Source organism: Mustelus asterias, chromosome 10 (assembly GCF_964213995.1).
Source record: "Mustelus asterias chromosome 10, sMusAst1.hap1.1, whole genome shotgun sequence".
Classification (NCBI taxonomy): domain Eukaryota; kingdom Metazoa; phylum Chordata; class Chondrichthyes; order Carcharhiniformes; family Triakidae; genus Mustelus; species Mustelus asterias.
Window position 1 is genome coordinate 25,194,673 of NC_135810.1, and position 8,540 is coordinate 25,203,212.

The 8,540-nt window shown below is 42.0% G+C and overlaps 1 non-coding gene across 1 annotated transcript; it reads left to right on the forward strand.

Moving 5' to 3' along the window:
- Positions 1-7,937: 7,937 nt before the first annotated feature.
- Positions 7,938-8,010, forward strand: trnak-cuu (transfer RNA lysine (anticodon CUU)). Its single transcript has one exon. It is a non-coding gene; the product is annotated as a tRNA-Lys (tRNA).
- Positions 8,011-8,540: the final 530 nt, after the last annotated feature.

An 8,540-nucleotide genomic window follows, 5' to 3' on the forward strand; every position in this document is an offset into this window, starting at 1 on the left:
GTGTAATTTTTACAGCCAGATGAAATCTGGAACCCACATCAGAAGACATTCCAAACTTAGAAACAAAAATAGCCTGAAAGTCGATTTCAGTGCCTTTAAGTATAGGCCTCACTATAGAGGGAAAAATAACACAGAACACTTCCTAATGGAGAAGTAATCTCAAACATTTGATGAGATTAGAGTCAGGACAAATGAACATGTTGCAAAGCCAGAGCCATCAGCAACATTTCAACTATGACTTCATATGTAAAAAAAACATAAAGTATTGGAAAAACTCAGCAGATCTGGCAGCATCTATGGAGAGAGAGAAAGAGTTAACATTCAGAGTTGAATGTGATTCTTCCTCAGAACAAGAGTCATATTGGATTCAAAATGCTAATCCTGTTTCTCTCTCCACAAATGCTGCAGTGCCTGCTGAGCTTTTCCAGTGTTTTCTATTTCAGATTTCCAGCTTCCGTAGTATTTCATTTTTATTTGACTTAAAAGTAATATTTACAATTGGATCAGCAGATCAAGACTTGGTTTAACATCACATATGAGATGATACTAGCCTGGAGAGTGAACAATTTCTCTCCTTCCTGCACACTCATCAATTAAAGGGCCAGAAGACTGCATCAAATCCCTTTTTGATGGCTGTCTGTCATATGTTTCCAAAAATGCCAATAAGGATTTTCATTACATATTGGACCATGAAACCCAACCGCTACATAATCAGTAGGAGAATACTTAAGAGAGGTTCCAACAATACCTATTGCTGTGTGTCTGAGGATACCCTTGCTCATGGCACTGGTCTTATGTAATGCCTCACATCAGAATCTGTAACACAATCATATTTTCACCTTCGCTGTCTGGGAGGTAATCTGGTTGAGTGGATTGCCTGCACTTATGGTGGATAATGGTCCTCAGGAGATTGAAGGGCTGTGCGGATTCCCCGATAAGTACCGTATTAATCATATTGTGCACAAGTGCAACATACGGAATGTAATTAGAACACAATGTGGCAGTTGATAAATATATTCCAATCTTAATAATGTTCTTCATGGAGCTTGGTCTTCAGGGTGCACAGTAGCATTCAACATAACATCAAGGGCCATTGCCAACACCTAAATAAAATAGCCGACCCGATATAGACATTCTAGCCTGAATTTTAACCCTGGCAGGAAGAGGCTAAGTATGGAGTTGACATCCCTAATACTCTGTTCAATTTTATTCATTGTTAAAGGAACATAATGAAACCAAAAATATTGCTGAATGTATAATTGAATTTTAAGATGCAACCCCTTGATTGTGTTTTCCTTGACAAGGATTTCAAAAGCCTTTTTAAAAAACATTATTAACAAAGTATTTTAAAATGGGAGGCAAAATGTGCGTCCCAGTGAAAAAATAAAAATCTTCAGTCAAACTTGCTCACCTGTCAATGCACATCTAATGCCCAGTTTTTGGTGGACCTAATTTTGTATGCCTCCTACACCCCATTGTCTCATTTGTGCTCCTGTCAAGCAAGACTCTGCAGCAGACGGAGACTCTAGGAAACTGTTTTCTCAACATTATTAAACACGATGCACAGAAGTAAATAAGGCCCTGTGGGATAGATTTTATGAATTCACATTCATAGCACAGAGGTTTGTTCACCAGCAGCACATATTAATCATTCAGACACAGAGGTCAGCAAGACCTGAAGGATGTTCAGCCAGTAATCTTCATAGGTGGAAAATCTTGCCAGACTCACTGGATCAAATTACCACCATGAACCTTGCGTTCAGACCACAAATTGAGTCAAAATATATCCTGATATATAGAAACGTTATGAGTTTAAATAGAATGTACAGAGCAGAAACAGGTCATTTGATCCAGGGTTTACACTGCACACAAACTGGATTAGGTGCCAATTGAGGATTAGGGAAATAGTTAATATATTCAGTGAACTTTTTGTATTCTTCTTTACAAATGAAGATTTTCACCAATATAGATCTTCTATTTTGTTTTCCTCTGCAATCAATGGCATACATAGACACAGCAAAGCATGCTCTGTGAAACACCCAAGGGACATTTGCTCCTTTGAATCTTAATTTCAATGAAATGTAACATGTTCAGTATTAAACGGTAACACATTTTTGCTCGATTTCTCACCTAAATGCTGTCCTCCGCTGACTTTATCTGAAGACATATCATCAGGGTCCAAGTTGGCTGACAGTACACCAGGTTCACAACACTTCAAGAAAAGTGGAGATGTTGTCTGTGTTCCTCTTGCCTCTAACATTAGCTTCTTAGATATTTCCCATCTTTGTCCCACTGTTAGCAGTTGTGCCTTCAACAAGCTCTGGAATTCCCACCTCAACTTTTCTTCACCACTTGTTATCCTTTAGGACCCTCCTTAAATTTATATTCAGTCAACATTTAGAATCTACTCCGATTGACTTCTTCCTTGGCTCCATGTCAATTGTGCTTCAGTGAGGAAACTTGGGATGTTTACCAACATTAAATGCACTTTATAAATGCAAGTCGTTGTTAATATTATAAGATCTCTGGCTGCGTGAATGCCAATGGGGTTCTTGTGATATGTGTAAAAAGTATTCATTGCCTCAATGGATTGTAAGTAAATGAGCAAAACAACGTAATGCTGCATTGATTGTAAAATGCCTGTTAAAGAGACAAAAACTTTGTTAAAATATCATCATGAGAAAATTGTGCAGAATTACACTAGGAGGGAATTAAAAATAAAAGTGAACTCCAAACTCTGATTCAGAGTGAAGATCGGTCATATAAAAATTTGAATTTATTAAGAAAAGAATGAACTGCTTTTCATGACCACAGGATATTTCAAAGCTCAATGCAGCCAATGAATCACTTTTGAAGTACAGTTACTTTTCTGATGCAAGAAATGCACTAGTCAATTTTCCACACAGTGACAAGCAGGAGTGTGATAATGAATAGAAAATCTGTTTCCGTGATATTGATTAAGGCATTATTATTGGCTAGAACATTCGAGACATCTCCCATGCACTTCTTCAAGATAGTGCGAAGGGATCTTTTACATTCATCTGAGAACCAGGGCAGCACTGACAAAAAGGAAATTGTGGAGTGGACTTTTCAGCCACAAGGAATGAGTGCACTGTGACTGAGGTGCATCGCCTGCTTTATCTGCTTCAGGATCTGAAGGCACAAACAACATCTCCACTTTTCTGTTATTGCCATAGAGAGTCACTTGCCTTTCACCATTTTTCCATGGTGTTATGATCACTGTACAGACCAATAAGTTTTTTGAAAAAGATTTGAATTTGCTGTGAATGATGGAAAGGAACTGAACAACTTGGGGGGAACTTTTCTTTTTAAGTGCTGGCTCAGGTGGGAAAAGTGGTGTGCATTTTGTTGACTGCATAGTTGGTTTTTCTCACCATCTTGCTCAGCACCAAGAAGAAAAAAATCTTGGAGGCATTCCCCATGCTGTCGTGCTGGTGGGTGGCATTATGTTTCCAGAGATTAGGGCACCCAATCTCCAATTAAAAGTTAGATGAGACTCTCCCCATCCCCCACACACATGAAAACCTGCTTCCCACCGACACAGGAAACCCCCTTTTCCCCATGGACATGGGGAATCTCCCCTCCCCCGAACCCATGGAGCTCCACAGAGGAACACCCCACCTGACAGTGACAGCGTACTACCCAGGCATATCCCTCTTTTCCCAGAATCCATACATACCTCTGCACCCCCAGTGGGTTCCCTTCATCAAGTTCATTTTTAAAAATATCTCTTGTAAACCTCACCAACGTGACATCAAATTGGCAGGGACGGTATCCCAATGTGGGGAACAATATAGCAAGGAAGTGAATTAATGATCTTCAAATATATTTTAATGGAGTTCCTGACCTTCCTTACCTCAGTGGTGGGGAGCAGGGACAATTGGGCCATGAGGATCTCACCTTTGGCTTCTCATGGGATATTCCATCCACATCACCATTCGCACCCGTGTTCATTGTGGGTACAAAATCCTGGCCCAAGATTTCAATTTTTAAGACCTTTACTGTAACTAACAAACTAAAATCAACATTGACTAAACATGACTTAGTTGGCAACTAATACACTAAACTACAGAATATATCTCCCTGAATAACATTTTAACACTCACAAACCCCCACTCCATATTTATATATTGTGGCACACTCTGCACAGAATTGCAGTTTTTACAGGAAACAGTTTCTCCCAGCTTCCAGTCTGCTTGTTTCTCCCCATTTCATTGAGTCGTTCACCAAAAGTTTTTTTTCCATCAGTCATCTGAGAATCCCCAAATTGACTTCCGGCAGCACTCTGATGATTCCTTCTCCTGGACTCAACAGAACAAATCTTCCTGTGTTCTTAAATCTCTGCAGGTTTCTTCTCTTCACCCAGAGGACATGTTTCCATCAGCACTCTGCCTGGTTGATGGTAAGGAACATTATTTTTGCTGATGCTCACAGTAGGATCTGCTTTCCAATTCTCTCTTTCTTGCTCTCTCTCTCTTATTCTGTCTAGCTCTTTGTTTAAATAAACAGACTGCCCGAGTTTCTGTAAATCTACTCAAGCCAAACCTGACGCTCTGTTTTGTGTTTCCATTTGACAATTCTGCTTGGGCTTATTGTCCACCTGGTGACCAGCTCACATTGGCTTATTGCTGGGTGGAGCTAACTGCAGGTCATATGTTGCTTTTCATTACATCCTTTTACTTTAAATTAAAGAGACGGTCCAAAACATAATCATCTTTTCAAACCACAGATTTATGTATTGCAGACTTTCCATACATGTCAAGAGTCAGTTGGTATATATTCATCCCTGTATTAAAGACGAACTGAATCCCAGATCTGAACCTAGGTAGTTTAAGTAATTGAAATTTACAAGATTTGTCCTTTGGCTTATTGAGCTGCCTCAGGAAGACTATGAAAACTTAGTGAATGTAAAATGCTGAAGTGTTAAGGGTTTCTAAGGTTAATAACAAGGATCTGTAATTTTCTACAATTGATGCTCTGAGGCATCCCCAATGATTTATTTCTCTCTGTGAAACTATCAATATTCTTCAATTATTCTGCTGAAACTTAAGCTGAAATATTGGAGGATTGTGGGATGAGTGTAAGCAAGAAAAGGATTTCATGAAATCTCTCCTCAGGGGACAATAAAAGGTGTACATGATACACATGTCATTATCATTTCTCTGTTCAACACATCAGCCCATGCAAGCTACCACCCTAACTCCAACCTTCCTTTCCTCTCCAAAGTCCTTGAACATATTGTTGCCTCCCAAACCTTTCCAGAATTCCCCCATTTGAAACCCTCCAACTAGCCTTCCACCCTGCCACAAGATTGAAAAAGCTCTGATCAAAGTCATAAATTATATCCTATGAGCAGCACTTAATGCCAGGAGCAGACTTCAAGGAGGAGAGTCCATTGTCTTCCTGACTCCCCCAGTGAAGTCAGTGGCTTCGCCGGGTGGGCAGGCCACCATATATTCCCTCATATCACCCTGCCTGTGAAATCAGGGTTAGCATTCATGGTCACCTGATTGGATACCCTATGACCAATGGAGGGCCCTGATGGCAGCAAAGGCCAAGCCTGCTGAAAAACTATCACGCCCCTCCTCCCTCGCCAGCCCACTAACCCTGCCCTGTCCACCATACCATCCTTCTCCTACCCCCGCAAAGTCTTGGCTGACTGGCTCCAATGAGTCAAAATCACTTCCCTCTCTTCTGGAGCCTACATGCCTACTCCTCATCACAGAGCTCCTGTAGAACGAGCAGTGGGCACCACTGCCAGTGCTGCAGCTTGTCTGATGAGCTGAGGGCCTTTGATAAGCTGACAGCTCTTGGAGTTAGTACCCTCATTTTGAATAACTCAGGAGCCTAGATGGCAGGCAGATAAGTGCCTGATTAGGAATAAATCTCATTAGGGCCATTCCCACCGGCTTAATGGCCAGTTTGTGAGGCCACCGTCAAAGCCATTAAATTCAACACTGTCTGACTATGATGAAGGTAAATATGTCACCTTTTTTGAACTTGTCTGAAGCCTTTGACACAGTTGAACACACCATCTTCATCCTATGCCTCTCTACTGTCATCCAACTGGTTAGCACTGCTGCCTCTCAGTGGCAGGGACCCGGGTTTGATTCCCAGCTTGGGTCACTGTCTATGCGGAGTCTGCATGTTCTCCCTGTGTCTGCATCAGTTTCCTCTGGGTGCTCCAGTTTCCTAACACACTCCGAAAGACATGCTGGTTAGATCAGAAGTGGGGATGTACGCCGATGATTGCACAATGTTCAGCACCATTCGTGACTCCTCAGATACTGAAGCAGTTCATGTTCAAATGCAACAAGATTTGGACAATATCCAGGCATGGGCTGACAAGTGGCAAGTAACATTCACGCCACACAAATGCCAGGCAATGACCATCACCAATAAGAGACACTCTAACCACCGCCCCTTAACATTCAATGATATAACCTTCACTGAATCCCCACTGTCAACATCCTTGGGGTTACCATTGACCAGAAACTCAACTGGACTCACCACATAAACACAGTGGCTATAAGAGCAGGTCAGAAGCTAGGAATACTGTGGCGAGTAACTCACCTCCTGATTCCCCAGAGACTATCCACCATCTACAAAGCACAAGTCAGGAGTGTGATGGAATACTCACCATTTGCCTGGATGGGTCCAACTCCAACAACACTCAAGAAGCTTGACACCATCCAGGACAAAGCAGCCCGCTTGATTGGCACCACATCCACAAACATTCAATTCCTCCACCACCGACGCTCAGTAGCAGCAGTGTGTACTATCTACAAGATGCATTGCAGCAATTCACCAAAGATCCTTAGACGGCACCTTCCAAACCCACGACCATTTCCATCTAGAAGGACAAGGGCAGCAGATAAATGAGAACACCATCACCTGCAAGTTCCCCTCCAAGCGACTCACCATCCTGACTTGGAAATATATCGCCGTTCCTTCATAGTTGATGGGGTCAAAATCCTGGAATTCCCTCCCTAACGGCATTGTGGGTGAATCCACAGCACGTGGACTGCAGTGATTCAAGAAGACAGCTCACCACCACCTTCTCAAGGGCAACTAGGGATGGGCAATAGATGCTGGCCAACCAGCGACACCCATGTCCCACGAATGAATTAAAAAAAGGTGCATTGGCCATGCTAAATTCTCCCTCAGTGTATCCGAACAAGCGCTGGAGTGTGGCGACTAGGAGATTTTCACAGTAACTTCATTGCAGTGTTCATGTAAACCTACTTGTGACACTAATAAATAACCTTCAAACTTTATCTCCATTTAGCTGATACCATTTTTATCTATTTGTCGCCAGGGTATTATTTATCATACTGCTCCTGCACTGTTACTGGTGTTCCCCAAGAATCAAACATCTGCTCCCTTCTATTTCTCAACTACTTTATGCCCCTCAGCAACATCATCCAAAAGCACAACATTATGTTTCACATATATGCTGAAAACACCCAGTTTTATCTCATCACCACCTTCCTTGTTGTTAAATTATCAAGCTGCTTATGCGTCATCTTGCCCTGGATGAGCAGAAATTTCCTCCAATTAAATATTGCAAAAGTTTAAAGCTAATGTTTTTAGATCCCCGCTCCAAACTCCATTACCTAGCTACTGACTCAATCTGTCTCCCTGGCAACTGTCTGAGATAACTGACTGCTTGCATCCTCGGTGTCTATATGATGCCAAGTTGATTTTCCAACCACATTTTCGCACCATCACTAAAGTGGCCTATCTCTTGGCCTTTGCCTCAGACCATCTGCCCCTGAACCCTTCAGTTATGCTTTTGTTATCTCTAAATTTGATGATTTCAATGCATTCCCGGATGGTGTCCAATGCTCTGCTCTCCATAAACTTGCGATTATCCAATATTCTGTTATGAGTGTCCTAATTCACACCAATGATGTGCCCGGTTAGCTCAGTCAGTAGAGCATGAGACCCTTAATCTCAGCGTTGTGGGTTTGAATCCCACATTGTGCACCATCATTTTAGGACAGCACGGGTGGTACATTGGTTATCACTGCCGCCTCACCATGCCAGGGACCTGAGTTCGATTTCCGGCTTGGGTCACTGTCTGTGCGGAGGTGAGTTGTGGGCCATGCAAAACCCTGTTGACAGCCCATAGGTTTCAAGTCATGTCTTAAAGAATCACATTGAGATAATTAGTCGAGAGGAAATTATGGAAATCAGGGCTGAGGTAACTGAAGGTAAAATGTTTGAACTCAGGAATGCACAGGAGTCCAGGATTAGATGAGTACAGATACGATGGAGGGTTTTGAGGATGGAGCAGATTACAGAGACAAGGAAAGATAAGACCTTGGAGGGGTTTGTAAACAAGAAAGAAAATATTAATATCATCATGATGCTTGACTGGGGGCCAATCCAGGTCAGCGAATGCTGTAGTGATGCTGAGTATGACTTGTTTAAGTTTCTTTATTCGTGTCACAAGTACATTAACACTGCAATGAAGTTATTGTGCAAATCCTCGAGTTGCCACACTCCAGCATCTG